Source organism: Lissotriton helveticus, chromosome 1_1 (genome assembly GCF_964261635.1).
Source record: "Lissotriton helveticus chromosome 1_1, aLisHel1.1, whole genome shotgun sequence".
Taxonomy (NCBI): domain Eukaryota; kingdom Metazoa; phylum Chordata; class Amphibia; order Caudata; family Salamandridae; genus Lissotriton; species Lissotriton helveticus.
Genome location: NC_136057.1, coordinates 972,926,132 through 972,941,517, shown reverse-complemented (window position 1 = coordinate 972,941,517; position 15,386 = coordinate 972,926,132).

Below are 15,386 nucleotides of genomic sequence, written 5' to 3'. Positions count from 1 at the left end.
ATCCGATGGAGCACATGAATTCTCCCCCATTTCCCATTGCTTCGCAATGGAAAAGGACGAGACCTAAAAAAGCACTGACGTTATATCATTTTTTTCCTTTACTTTAGGCCATTTTGCACAGAAGCCCGTGCTGCTGTGCTACATGTATGAAAAATATTGACAACGCTGCTAGATCTCGCATAGGCGAAACCTATTGGCTTTGTCAGTGCTTGTTTTTATTTTGTATGTGTCTATACTTGATGTGCTTTTATGACTACATGTCGAATAAAGCTTATTAAATTAATGAATGAATGATTAACTGGCTCCTCTAGACTCCCCCTTAAATGTTTATGGACCACCACAATGCGTACAAAATGGTAAAGGCAGTCATGTAAATGGCAACACTCTGCCATGCAGAAAGTCCTTTAGCAAAAAAAATGGTATTGTTCCAGAGTCACTTTAATATTTTTGCCCAAATGGCATCGTAGTTTCCACATCATCCATAGACTCTGAGCCAGGCTTCACTCACCCTCCTTATTAGGAAACTCTATAATCTCCATCTCATTGACTACGAATCTCTCACCCGCCTGAACCTGATGCAAAAAAAGTAAACATTGAACAGTGCTTTCCATTCCTCTAAAAAATGGAGATGTCTCCTGGAGCTGTGCTGGAAGCTTGAAGTGGACCCAGTACCTGAGAAGAGTTTTCACAGTATACAGATTTCTACACTCTTAGACTCAAGCAATATAATTACTTCAAAGATTCAAGGTGAATTCAAGAGCTTTGTTGTCCTATGCTCCTTACACCCTGCAAGAACAGCTAAGTTATCCCAGTGCCTCAATCACTAATCCTGCTGTAGCTCAGTCAATATTGTCTCTCCATAGACCCAACAGCATTTCATTACCTTTGAGTCGCAGTCAATAGTGACTTGATCCCTTCGCGCAACAAGAACAACCCACACTCTGAAAGTTTTTCTTAGCATAAAAGGTCACTTTATTTAAGACAGGTAAACAGTATAGCCATGCAACATTGCACATTAAAACATTCTTTTATGTAAAACCTTTAAATATCAAACATTTAAAACTTCCCCACAAACCTTGCATCAGCAATTTCCCCAAATGAACAGAACCATGCCCTAGTTTATTTCCTCCTTCCAATTTCTCGTTTCCCCCCCCACCCCCTAGGGAAGGATGAGCCCGCTCCTGACCATCCTATCCCCCAAAAAAGCGCCCTCAGAAAATAACAACACACAATGGCACTGTCACCTGTCCTATAGTGACAAACAAAATAAATATATAACAAATGGAAACATCATTACTAGAAGGGAAGGGAGGGTGGGACACGAAAAACAAGCTGCGCACCAGCCCTCGCAGCGCCGCTCTCCTCAGCCTCCGCGCGCGCCTCGCTGATTGCCCCCGCCCGCGAACCCTGCTCTACCCACAATCCCTTGCGCGTGGATTGTTCCAATCGCGCGAATAATCCCAGGGGGACACCGGCTGACACCGGAATCCCCCTGGGCCCCATCGCGCAACAAGAACAACCCACACTCTGAAAGTTTTTCTTAGCATAAAAGGTCACTTTATTTAAGACAGGTAAACAGTATAGCCATGCAACATTGCACATTAAAACATTCTTTTATGTAAAACCTTTAAATATCAAACATTTAAAACTTCCCCACAAACCTTGCATCAGCAATTTCCCCAAATGAACAGAACCATGCCCTAGTTTATTTCCTCCTTCCAATTTCTCGTTTCCCCCCCCACCCCCTAGGGAAGGATGAGCCCGCTCCTGACCATCCCATCCCCCAAAAAAGCGCCACCCAGGAAAACCAACGAGTTTTCCTGGTCCCCAACCCCCCCCCCCTTCCCCGGAAAACAGCAACAAACATTAGAATTAAATCTCACGTTTAGCAGAGCACCAAAGATTGTCACCCCAGAAAGCAGACAAAAACTCCCTCACCTCCAACAAATAATAGGCTTGACCCAGGTCAGAAAGAATAACCCCATCCTGACGGAACAGATCCATATCCTTACCTGAAATGGTTGCATGGCACAAAACCTTGATACCCATGTTATTGCAGTAACACTTCATCGCCCTGTTTAGTTTTCTACGAGACTTTTCTAGTGCAGCCTGATTTCGTGCTCCCACCCAATGGTGCCGATAAACAAACTCCGTCCACACCACCGTAGTACCTGCCCAATTTTCAGTGATAACCGCTAAATCAAGTTGCATTTGTTTCAAGATGGATAAACCAGAGAGTTGTACCAGGTCATTGTCACCTAAATGAATTATAAGGAGATTTGGAATGCCTCTGACTAAAGATAACTTTGATAACAAAGGGAACAATTGAGACCATTTCATCCCACCTTGTCCATTCCATAAAAGTTCATGCCGTTTGCTAGGAAGACCGAGCTCTCTGCCATAGATCTGCTTTTCGGCAAAAAACGCTGCCCATTTGATAAAAGAATGTCCCACCAGCCACGTGGTGTTTTTTCCCCTGGACAAGGAATGGTAAACACGACCTAAACAGAAAAAGGAATGTTAGAAAAGGCACTTAAAACAGCATATAAACTTACAACCGAACATAACGAGCACAGCACCCCGATTTCCACCCACCAATCCTCTGGATACCTTCCCAACCGAAACCCAAGTTGTAAGCCTCGGTCGCTGCCCCAATACGAAAAGAATGCGTCCCAAAAAGTAAGGGGTCCTTCCCAGCTAATGACAATGTTTTTCGCAACACCGACAAAAACTGGAAACTGGTAATGTTATCCCCCGCCCGGTGAATACAAATAGGCCCATCCCTAAAATGAGGCGAGCGAAGCAAAGAGGACCACTCCGCAAGTGGACAACACCCCTCCAGACCACTGGCGTGCAAAGAAATCAAAGTCCCTTTACCCATTTGATCCGTCTTGGAACGACATAACCATATCTGTAAAACACCTTCTTGAATCTGAATGGCACCGGTACGTATCCCCGGTTGCCCTTTAAGCCCCAACAACTCAGAAACCCTAAAAGCACCAAAAAACAACCAAATCATGCAAAGACGAAAACGAGAAACTCCCCAGGCATCATAGCAACAAACAGGCAAATGCCTCAATAACACACATAACAGGTCAAAAGTGATTGGTTCCCGCACACTCGCTGGGTGAAAACGCTCCTTCTTAAAACCTTGTAACATTCGCCTCAGGAGAACATCAGAAACCAAATCCTGCCCCAAAAACAACTGACCATAAAATGAAACCCCAGCCAATTTCCCTGCAATAATAGTATGAGACAGACCTTTATTAATCAAATGTAAGACAAACTGCAAAATAAAAGCTCTGCTCCCAGGAACCAGCCCCGAACTTCTGTGAGAGTCAGCAAAAGATAAATATTCAAACCAGGCTTGACGATAACTACGTCTGGTGGAAGGGGCAATAGAGTTCTCAACCAGGTCGGTTATTCGGAGTGCCCCAGGACCCAGATGTCTTGCGGAATGGCAGTCTTGCATAGATCCGCTCCTGGCGCCAACTCCCGGAACTTCTGCCAATTAAAACGAGACAAAGCATCCGCTATTGAGTTATTGATCCCTGGGATGTGCCGGGCCCTGAAAACAATATTGTACTTCAAACTCTGAAGCATAAAATGTCGTAACAGCTGAAGCACCCTCAGGTCTTTTGCCCTTTGATTATTGATAAGGTGAACCACAGCCAAATAGTCTATGTGAAACGACACACATCTGTCACGCATTTCCTTCCCCCAAACCAACAAGGCCACCACCAAAGGAAACAGTTCCAAAAAAGCAATGCTGCGACCTTGCTGTAACCAACTGCTCGGCCAAGGCTCCGCACACCAACGTCCTTCCCAAATATGCCAAAACCATTCTCACCAGAAGCATCTGAGAAAATCTGTATCTGCCAAATCGTGTCGTCTTCCAGAAAAAAGATTGAAACTCCATTAAAATCCTCCAAAAATCTCAACCACACCTGAAGATCTTCTTTGACCGCTTTAGAAAGCCGAACGCGATGATGCGGAAGGGTGGCCCCAGACATTGCCATGCCAAGCCTCCGACAGAAAGTCCTCCCTGCACGCACCACCCGACAAGCAAAATTGAAATAGCCCAGCAGACGCTGAATTTGCCGGAGCTCAATCTTTGTCTTTTCCAGGATTTCCAGCAAAAAAGAACGGATCTCAAAAAGCTTGTCACGCGGCAAGCGGGCCACCATGGCAGAGGTATCAATCTCAATCCCCAAAAAGGTGATCTCAGTGCAAGGCCCTTCCGTTTTATCAGGAGCCAGCGGTACACCAAAAACCTCTGCCAAACCTTGGAAAGACTGCATTGCCTTGCCACACTGACCTGACTGTGCCTTGCCAATGAAGAAAAAATCATCCAAATAGTGACAAACCGACTGATGACCACTGATTTGTACAAAACACCATTGCAAAAAAGTACTGAAGATCTCAAAAAGAGCACAAGAAATCGAGCAACCCATGGGAAGTACTCTATCAACATAGAAGGCGCCATCAAAATACATTCCCAAAAGCTCAAAATCTGTGGGGTGTATCGGGATCAAACGAAAAGCGGACTGCACATCGCACTTAGCCAATTCAGCCCCAACACCAGCCACTCTCACCATCCGGAGTGCATCATCAACAGACGCATACGAAACATTGGAATCAGAAGAAGAAATATAGTCATTGACAGATTGCCCCTCAGGCCATGATAAATGATGGATTAATCTGTACTCACCAGCCGATTATTTGGGCACCACCCCCAAAGGTGACACGATCAAATTGGCCAAGGGACAATGCGTAAACGGACCTGCTATCCTGCCAGCTTGTAAGTCACTCAACAGCTTCTTCTGAACAACATGAGGGAGCTCCTTGGCAGATTTCAGATTGTCCGACCATCGCAAAGAGCGCGACCCTTGGTATCCAATTCTGAAACCCTCCAAAAAAAAACAAAATAGTTTTGATGCTGCCTCATAATCCGGGTAAAGCTCCAACCATGGCAACAAAGCCTGTAACCTAATGGGTGTAGGAGCCCTTTGGCATAATTGCTGGAAAAGCACCCCCTCCCCCTCTTTGGGAATTCCCTGTTCCTCCATAAGGGCGTTGGGCAAAACATTGAGTAACGGCGTGCTTCCCACCACATTGGGAGCACTCATGTTTAAACCTACAGAACTGTATAATGCAAGATCCTCTGTTAAAGTTCCAGCAGGCACCCAAGGCAGGCAGCTGTCCCCTCCCAACCAAACCCGCCCCTGCGTGGGCGGGACGCTGTAGAAAGGGCCGATAAGTAATAGGCAAACCACTTGCAGTGTGAAGGGTAGCATTAGGCTGTGACACCGACATCCACTGGAGCCAAAGTTCCTGGTCCACCTCCCCCCATGGCTTATCGTGAAACAAACCCACCCGCGCCCTAAACTCCTCATCGTAATTCAGCCATGCATATCCTCCAAACTGCAAATAAGCTTTGCGTATGGTATCCATATATTTAAATAAGGACACCGCCCTGTCTTGATATTTTTCACAGTACACACTAGCATAAATTAAAAACGCAGCAGTCCAGTTATCCATAGAACGAGGAACCCGTGGCCTACGAGCAATCTCCCACTCCTCCTCCTTGGAACCCTCTTTAGCTTGAATGTCCCTATGCAAAAGTTTAAAAACATCCACAAATTCGTGTCGCCAAATACGCTGTCTAGTCATGTCGGAAAGGTGTATACCAAGCGGCATGGCCAAACCCATATAAGACAACTTCTTCTGTCCACCACTAGAGACAGACACATTAGATGAGACAACTGTGTCGCTCCGAGAAGGTGGTATGATGGAATCTCTCCCACCCGAAATTGCCCGTGGAAAATCCAAAACAGACTCCCTTCTGGCATTGCCTGACTTGTCAGTACCCACCCGACTCCTCCCCCCACCCCCCACCTGAGGACCCACCGCTGGCTCAGACCAAGCAGCCCACCAACAAGGCTCACCTGAAGTTAATTGGGCCGCCCACTTGGAGAAATCTGGAAGGTCATTCCGTCGCTGAAAACTCGGATTCCGCTCAAGAACCGTCGAGGAGCCCGTTCTTGACTCCTGCAACAAACTAGAACAATTATTGGAAACCCCGCCCTTTGCTGGGCGTCCCCGAACCTGCAACAAAGAAACCTCATCATCTTCCAATACATTTCCCACCACCAGATCATCAGCAGCATAGTTTAAAGCATCGTCTTGATAATCCTTGTCCACATTCAACTGCAAAATGTCCTTGCTGGTACCTGGTCTCACTCCATCCCCAACTCCCCCATCATATGACTCCCAATTGGTAACAGGTAACAGTTCGGTCAACCTGGCCGTTGCCCTAAAATCCGCACCTGATTTGCCTGGACAAGATAATTCTGCAGGACCAAACACCTGTTCTGACCTCAAAACTCCCGAGGTGCCAGGCGTCGCCGTGTCTCGCGAACGCTGAGTCAACCTCCGTCCGCTCGTGACAGAAGCCGTGGACTTACCAGAAAGAACAGCCGGAACTTGCCCACGAATACCCACCACGGTCTGCAGAGGGGCAGAGTGCTCCACCCATACCCATTGACCGCTCTGCGGCCCCAAAGGCGATTCAAATAAGACCTGTGGATGAGAAGAAGATGTGCAAGACATAGGAACTACAGGCGCTACATCCGCTGACCCATGCAACTGTTCCTCAGCATCCGGTACCATGGCAACCCCAGAACCATTCCTCGAAGGCTGGGGCCTGGGCGAAAACTGGACCCTGTCAGAGACAGACAAGTCACACAAAACATATTGCCGCATCTGCGACCGCCTTGCCAGTCTGCCAGCTCTCTGAGTACCTCTCTGAGTGAATGACACCGCTGCAGGAAACGCCAACACCTTGCCATCCTCGCATTCCTCCTCATAAAAGTCCCCCAGTGCGGGCTGCTTACTGCATGCAAAGTCTACCAACTCCAACTCCTCCTCCTCATCGCTATCGACAGCATAATCCAGAAGAGGGGCAGCCAAAACTGCTGCAGGGACCGGGGGGGCCAAATCCACAGGGGGCCGAACACCCTTAGACAAGACATGCGGCCGCAAAGCACCAGCACCCAACCACTGCTGACTTTGTAGACTGGGACCACCAGCCACGTGATGTGCAAAAGAGATGCCAAGCGCCCCCCCACTAAGCAGCTTATCAGGGGCCCCCACAATGACACGTGCAGCCCCCTTTCCCTTCGACTGCCTCAAAGGCCTGCTGACTTGCGAAACTGGTGCCCCCCCCAGGCGCCTCCTGGCAGCTACAGGTACAGCTGGACAACTCCTGGACACCAGCCTGCTAGCAGGGCTTCTCCTTACTGCCCTTCCCCTGCGACCACTGGACTTGCCTGTATGGGGGGGGGACCGAGGAGCTGGACTGGCGTCCCCGGAATGTTCTGCAGGCTGCCACCGCGTCCAGGACACCATCAGACGCCATCCTCTTCGGCCTCTGCGCACCTGACAGGAATGCCACAGGTGCCTCAGGCCCTTGTAAATTGCGCCGGTCCTCCTCCTGCACGCCCTCCGCCGTCATCCCGCCGAAAAACGGCAAATTCGCAGGTATTATGAGTTAACAAGTAACCCTACTGCGCCACAAAGTCCACCAAAATTCGTGAAAGCACACGAAAAACAAGCTGCGCACCAGCCCTCGCAGCGCCGATCTCCTCAGCCTCCGCGCGCGCCTCGCTGATTGCCCCCGCCCGCGAACCCTGCCCTACCCACAATCCCTTGCGCGTGGATTGTTCCAATCGCGCGAATAATCCCAGGGGGACACCGGCTGACACCGGAATCCCCCTGGGCCCCATTGTCATCAAACTTCTCATCCTAGAACCAGTAGTTCACAGTGACTGAATCGCAAGCATGATGGTGCAAAGATCACATGAAGAAGGTCAAGCTTCGCTATGGCAAGCGTTTCCACCAGACGCGCTTGACAGTGCATGATGGTGGGCCGCCTCCTGCTAATGCAAGCAATGCTTCCAAGTGCACCCAACACACGCCCAATTGCTTCCAATGGGGAGGGCAAGCATGCAAGGTGCTCTGGGCTCAGAGTTCACTCAGGCACCACCATTGTGTGGCAGACCTACCCAGGAGCAGCATTACACCGACATCATCAGTATCTCAACCGGTCTGCCGATGCTTGTGCACTCAGCTGAGGTCACTCCTACACCAAATGAAGTTTATGTCTCCCATTCTAGCGCTTAACATTTCCTCTGCCTTCCTTTGTGACCCAAGAGGACATGACACACCAAAAGTCCAAGTGCACGTCACAAATTACAGCATTCAGCTTCTTATGATGTTCTCCAAACATTACAGTTTAACCATGCTAAAACTCCTTTAAATTAATTTATCATAAATGAAATATGTCTTTGTAATATCTTAATAAATGTGTTCACAAGTCTTCCTCTACTCCACCAGTGGAACTCTGTAAATATGATGTCATTTAGAATGTTATGACCTGATTCATCACAGTTGGTCTTGGGCTGAGCATCTAGCCAGACGCTCCTGGTGGGGTTTTTGTATATGTATAACTTGTCCTAATAAATCTACTTAAAAGCTACCTTCAGTCTGGACCTAAGTTACTACATTTATTTGGCGACGATTTCAAGAAAGAACCTACAATTTCCACCTCAAAAAGGAAAAGAAGATGTGTCTGGGAACCTCAAGTTATCTACACTGCTGTAACCAACTACCAAGAAATCAACCCCACCAGTGACCTCTACACCGGTCGCCCTCATCAGCCTTCAAGTTGGTTCCCGTGCTGTGCTCCCAGTGAGAGCAAGCAAGACACTCCACAACCCATGTCTTCAGCGATGATTTCATGAGAGTATGAAGCCACTCCTCAACTATATTTGCGTGCTAAATCTACAAAACAGGGTGAGCAGACAATTACTTTTATTTGATCTACACTACTTCCAGACACACTCTGCCCTGCTTTGGTCTTCTTTCAATATTGAGACTCTTGGCTGCTGTGCTTTGCATGTTGTAAGCTGAGTTTGACATTTTGTTTATAACTGGACTTCAACAAAGTCCTACATGCTGTTCCTACAGCGCATCAAGAACTCAGTCCCTACTGCCCTTACAGCAATTCATTTTAACCACAGCTAAAGAGTACTGTTCAATGTCCAAACAAATTTATATTACATGCGTGTAAGAAACTACACAGAGACACTCCAAGTACAATAAGCCAGTTCATTTGTTTAACTCGCATTTCCCGAAGTAATTGACTTTTGACCATCTGGCTTCAAACGGACATACATAAAGAATCTGCTTGATTTATGTCTATTTCCCTAATCTCATCTGTTGTGATACTAGGAAGAGCAAAACCAAGTCACGAGATGGATTTGGGGTCACGCAACTACGACAGAACAAACCTTACTGTCTTAAATTGGTCGTCTTAAACTGTCGTTAATTTTTATGCCAAGTTTTGAATACAATTGTGATGATTCTATTATTTTCAATATTTAATAAGCTTGAAGAAATATCGTGCAACTTAATCCAACGTCATATCAACTGCTCAACTGCCTTTCCACGTTTAAAACAACGTTTAAAAAAATGCAGCGCGCGCCTTTTGCTTTGCGCACTCACCTGCTTTCTGTTACGGAGCTCCTATGACGCGCTGCCTTCCCTGCCGGATTCTCCGATGCTTTGGTGTGGAGAAGCGCCGTGAGCCATCCGTCTTTGCGCCACTGTACGTGCCGCCATCTTTTATTGTGTTGCGCTAGTGCGTCCTGTCACCACCGGAGTTTGTTTCCCGTCGTTCTACATTTCACAAACCACTGCGATGGGACTTTTGGAAGTGAGCTTCTACTGTTTGTTCTTGAGGGACATCCTACAGGAAGGTACTGTGGATCTACTATTTCTTTTGGTGGCAGTTTGTTCTTCGTTTCAATGAGGATATATTGCTCGGGGGCAAAGATCGAGCTCCGGCGTGTAAAATTATTGTCAATGCGCATATGAAAACTTGAGCCCCAGTGCTGGACTGCTTCATATTTACAATCCATAAATGAAATCTGCGTTCGTCACATTTATCTGTAGTTTTCCTATATCTCCACAGAATTTATTTCACTGTACCATACTGCCATCTTCTGGGTCGAGTTAGTATTTTGAATTTTATCCACTTTAGTATAGTCCCATTTCAGTCCCATTTCCTTGCATTTTCAATGGTGCAATTTGGGAATAGTGAACGTAATTCATTTTGTGTTCAAGTTGATAAATCTATTTCTGCGGAGCTCAAAAATACCTCGTTTTTTTTTAGGCACACTATTGTCATGCTTTCAACTTTATTTTACGCATTATTAGCGTACAGTAATACCGTTATTATTTCAAGCACAGTACAGTTTATAAAATTATAATAATACAGCAGTTATTTGTGCACAATTAAGTTTAGTCTTATACAGTGTATATTCGTTTTGTCTCACAGTGCACAAATTTTAAGCTTCAGTCGGTTCAAGGTTTGTAGTTGTATAGCTGTTTCTCTTTCTTAAGAGTTGGCAAAAAAATGATTCTCATTTTCTTTTGGATTCTTACCCAAATAATACGTACCTCATGTTATTTCAGTATACAATGTCTACAGGAAATTTGTTTTTTGCAGTGCACGATTTTCTGTACTTCTTTTTCACGATGCACAATCGGTACCACGAGTCGTGGTGTCTCACAGGGTTATGGTCCTGTCTGTTAATACACATTGTTTTGTTTACTCCGCAAAGGGTATCTCGAAAACATATTTAGTCCTGTCATTCCAGTGCACAAAGTAGACCTCTTCAAGGGGTGTTCTGTTTACTATGCATACATTTTAACCTTTCCTAAGGTTTGTTTGTTGGGTCTTCCCGTTATTATATGCATTTTAGTTTACTTGTATAAACCCTCACTATTGTGCACATCTTTTATTCCTTCTAATGTTTAGTGTGGGTTTAGTTTAGTTTGTTTCTGTGCAAATTATTTTCCTCCATTCGAGGATACCCATGCTTAGTAGATATTACCCTTTATGGGTGCTTGGTCTCTGTCACCTTGACACATGGGTTAAGTTACTCTGGGCGTTTTTGTTCTTCATACTTGTTTTGTGTTTTTCACTTTAGCCCAGTTTAAAATTTTCTTATAATTAATTTTCTTCTTATATGATAGTGAGGGTTAAGAGATGTTATTCTTTTCCTTCACTGTCTATTCGTTTTCTCCTGATCTGTGTTGTCCTTTTCTAACTTACCTGGCCAGTAGGTGTGAATTGAACTGCCATTGATGGTTTTCCTACCTTATCTTTATCTTTTCTTCCTTTTCTGTGTTTAGAGAAGAGGATGAGTATTATATCTTTTATGGAATTCAATAACGAATCTCTATTTGTATTTAATTTACTTCCTCATCTCTCTTATATTGTCTTTACTTTTATTGCTGGATCTTCAATTCTCTTTACTTCTCTTTTGAACGTCTTTTATTCTGATTCTGCTCACTCTTATGCTTTTCTGTGATGTATTATTTTCTTATCTAAGTTTCTTTCTTTGTGTTCTTTTGAGAAAGGAGGATATGTAATATCTTAATAAATGTGTTCACAAGTCTTCCTCTACTCCACCAGTGGAACTCTGTAAATATGATGTCATTTAGAATGTTATGACCTGATTCATCACAGTTGGTCTTGGGCTGAGCATCTAGCCAGACGCTCCTGGTGGGGTTTTTGTATATGTATAACTTGTCCTAATAAATCTACTTAAAAGCTACCTTCAGTCTGGACCTAAGTTACTACATTTATTGTTTTCTTTGTCAGGTTTTCTCGAAGCGGACAATAGTAACCAGACGTTTGATGTTTTAGTGTCATAAAAATTAAATTGACATCACATTTTACCAGCCATCTGACACATGCATTGTAACAGTCCATCTTTCACAATTGTCTTCTAACGCTTCGATATTTTCCAAATATATTATAAAAAATGTAATAATCAAACAAAGTAGAACGAAATAACGTTTTAAGGTTACAGTTTCTGAATTATTTTGATCACCAGTGTAGGTGTGTTGAGTGCCAAGAAGGCCTCTCTGATATGTTGGTTCTCATTCATACCTGTATTTTACGTGTGAAAAATCACGAGTGATTTAGGGAGGGTGCATTTACTTGAAACTGTAGTGTTGACCCTTAGTCAGGCAATCTTATCATAGATTAAGCAGGGACTTTGCTCACTCCAGGGCGGGTGAGTACCACCAGGTTTTAAGGTAGTAATAACACAGGCTTGCCTTGTTGGTATTAGGGCTAGAGTGTTTTTCCACACACTATGTGCACCAAAGTATAAATCGCCCTGACCATAGAAATGAAACACACAGCTTGTTCTCTGTTTTTGCATATTGGAACCTTCACCTTGGGCTCAAGAGTGTAGTGATGTTTTACATTTACAATTATGTAGCAGTTGTGTAGTTATAGATTGGTAAAGTAAACTTATTCTATACCTTGCTGCCACACTGAGAATTTCCTTTTTTCTATTATGAAGGTGTTCAGAGTATGCATTCTGAACAAAATGCATTTCCAGGATTAGGAAGAACAAAACAAATTTTTTGCTTTTCTTTTCCACAAAATAAGTTATATTTACAAATATGTGCCTCTCCTTCCAACAGAGGTACTGCAAATCCTAGCCAAGCGGGTGCACTTCACTGCATATTTGAATTTCCCGCTGGTTGAAATAGGATATACAAAACCAGGGCAGGAGGGGCCCTGAAGGAGCATTATAAAGGGACAGGAGTGCGAATTGTGAGGAGTACCTATAACTCTATATTTCAAACAGAGACACGAGTGTGCCTGTGGGGGTGTGTGCGTTTATGTTTACTTTTGTGTGTAAAAATCCCAAGAGAATTCCAACAAATATCTCACCGTACCCTACTTAAAGCACCTCCAACGAACCGTTTAATACAGAATACATTAATGGGGGCGGGGGTGCAACACCCCAAACACCCCTCCTGAAGCTACGCTCCTGACTTTTACCTTTAGCTTCAGAACAGAACTGATGTGTAGCTGTCTTGCATCGCTGAGATATACCTGTACATTTATATTTCTGCTAAATTTACCACCAAACAATTTCTCATGTCTTCACCGTGCATCTATGTTACTACTAGTACGACCGTTTTATTTTTTTAACACAATGTTTTTGCATTTCTGTGTCTTAAAAAAAATCACAACGTATTCAATGCAGTTGCTTTACATGCATTTAGTCTACTACTCTACTACTCTATTTAATTTAAAGTGTCATTTGTTGTAACATATACAATGTCACAAGACACAACATACATTAAACACATTGTACACATATTTTTATTAAAAGAAGATGCCATACCTATTATTTTACTCTGTTTAATGCAAAAGCATATTCAAAGATCACATTTCATAATTCACGCCAAACCATCACTAATGTGCCTTCAGATCGTTTTGTCTTAAACCATGGTATTATCACAGCCTTACATCCGCTCATATGCTCTACAGAAAAAAAAATAAGGGAGCATAACTTCAGCAGGCAGAAGTCTTGACATATTTCTCTACTACTCCAAACCAGCAGGACATAATGCCAGCAGTAAAACTAGCACTGGCAAAACAAATAGGTCCGGGTTAGAGTGTTACCAAACGCATCTTAAGCAAACTAAAGTCCCACAAAAAAAGAAAGGTAGAACTTTCATAGCTGTAAACGAGTCTCTTTTGTGGTAGTAAATATTATGGCTATGATATTATATTGTATTGTAATGTAATTTTCTTTAATGTAAATAAAATAGCATTTATATAGCGGTTACTGCCCCTGACAAGGCGTTGATGCGCTTTTTCGGTGAGTAGCACGCTACTCCAGAACCCATAAAGGATTAGTGGTAAATTAGTATAGTGAAATATGAATGTGATTAGAGTGATTGAGTGATTGATATGTTAGTCAGTTATTTGGATTGAGAAGGATAGTGGAGGGATAGAAGAGGGAAAAAGGTTTGCATTTATATAGCGCTTGCTACCCTTGCTACCCTTGATGGGGTGTTGAAGAGCTTTTTCGGCGTATAGCACGCTGCTTCGGAACCCATGAAAGATTAGTGATGAATTAGAATGATTAAAATATGAAAGTAATTTGGGTGGTGAATATGTTTATCAGTTATTTGGATTGAGAAGGATAGTGGAGGGATAGAGCAGGGAAAAAGGTTTACATATATATAGTGCTTGCCACCTCTGGCAGTCTTGAAGTACTTTTTCGGTAAGTAGCACGCTACTCTGGAACCCACACAGTATTAGTGGTGAATTAGTATAGTGAAATATGGCAGTAATTTGAGTGGTGGATATGTTAGACACTTATTTGGATTGAGAAGGATAGTTAAGGGGTAGAAGAGGTAAAAGGGTTTGCATTTATATAGCGCTTGCTACTCCTGATGTGGTGTTGAAGTGCTTTTTTCCGGCAAGTAGCACGCTACTTCGGGTAACCCATAAAGTATTAGAGGTGAATTAAAATAGTGAAATATGAAATTAATTTGAGTGATGGACATGTTAGTCTCTTATTTGGATAGAAAAGAACAGTGGAGGGATAGAAGAGGGAAGGATTTAGAAAAAAATTGTTGTTGTTTTTGTTTTGGAGCTCATAGCAGTAGGAGGAGGCTTGGGATGAGTAAAAGGGAGGTGGAGGGGGATGAGTAAAAGGGTGGTGGAGGGGGAAGAGTCAGAGGGAGGGTTTAGAAAGGCTTGTTTTGGTGGATCAGAATAGTAAATGAGGTATCAGATGATGCAAGGAGGGGTGGAGTAGGGAAGAGTCTCGAAAGGGTTATTTTGGCAATTATAGTAGCGGTATGGGATTTGGGATGAATTAGAGAGTGGAAGTAGAGGATATATTGATAGAGGTATAGGGTGAGAAATGGTTTAGTGCAATTTAAAGAGTAGTAGAAAGAAGTTTGAGATGAGACAGAGAGTTGAGGTAGAGGATACATTGAGATCGGTATGGGGAAAAATAGGGTAGTGCATTGGATATGCTGAATAAGTAAAAGTGATAAATATATAGATCCAAGAATGGTACATATATAGATCCATAAGTACATGGAAGGTATAAGATGCATTAAGGAAGGTAGTATATGTAGATTAAAGATGCATTAAATAAACTCTGGCTTTCAAGTGTTGTTGTACTTTAAATTAATTTTATTTATTTATGTATATATATATATATATATATATTTATATATATATATATATATATATGTTTGCAGATCAATAGTGAAGCAATTGTCGATAAATAGTTATGATAAAAAGATTTACTTATTTATGCAGTCACTTATATACATGCTAAAATATGTACATTTGTTAAGCAGAACTAATGAATATCTATATATATATTTTTTTATTTTAAACATAATTATTCTACATGTTTATACAAATCAATACACATATATAGTTACATATCTATAGTACAAATAAATACTTATATACA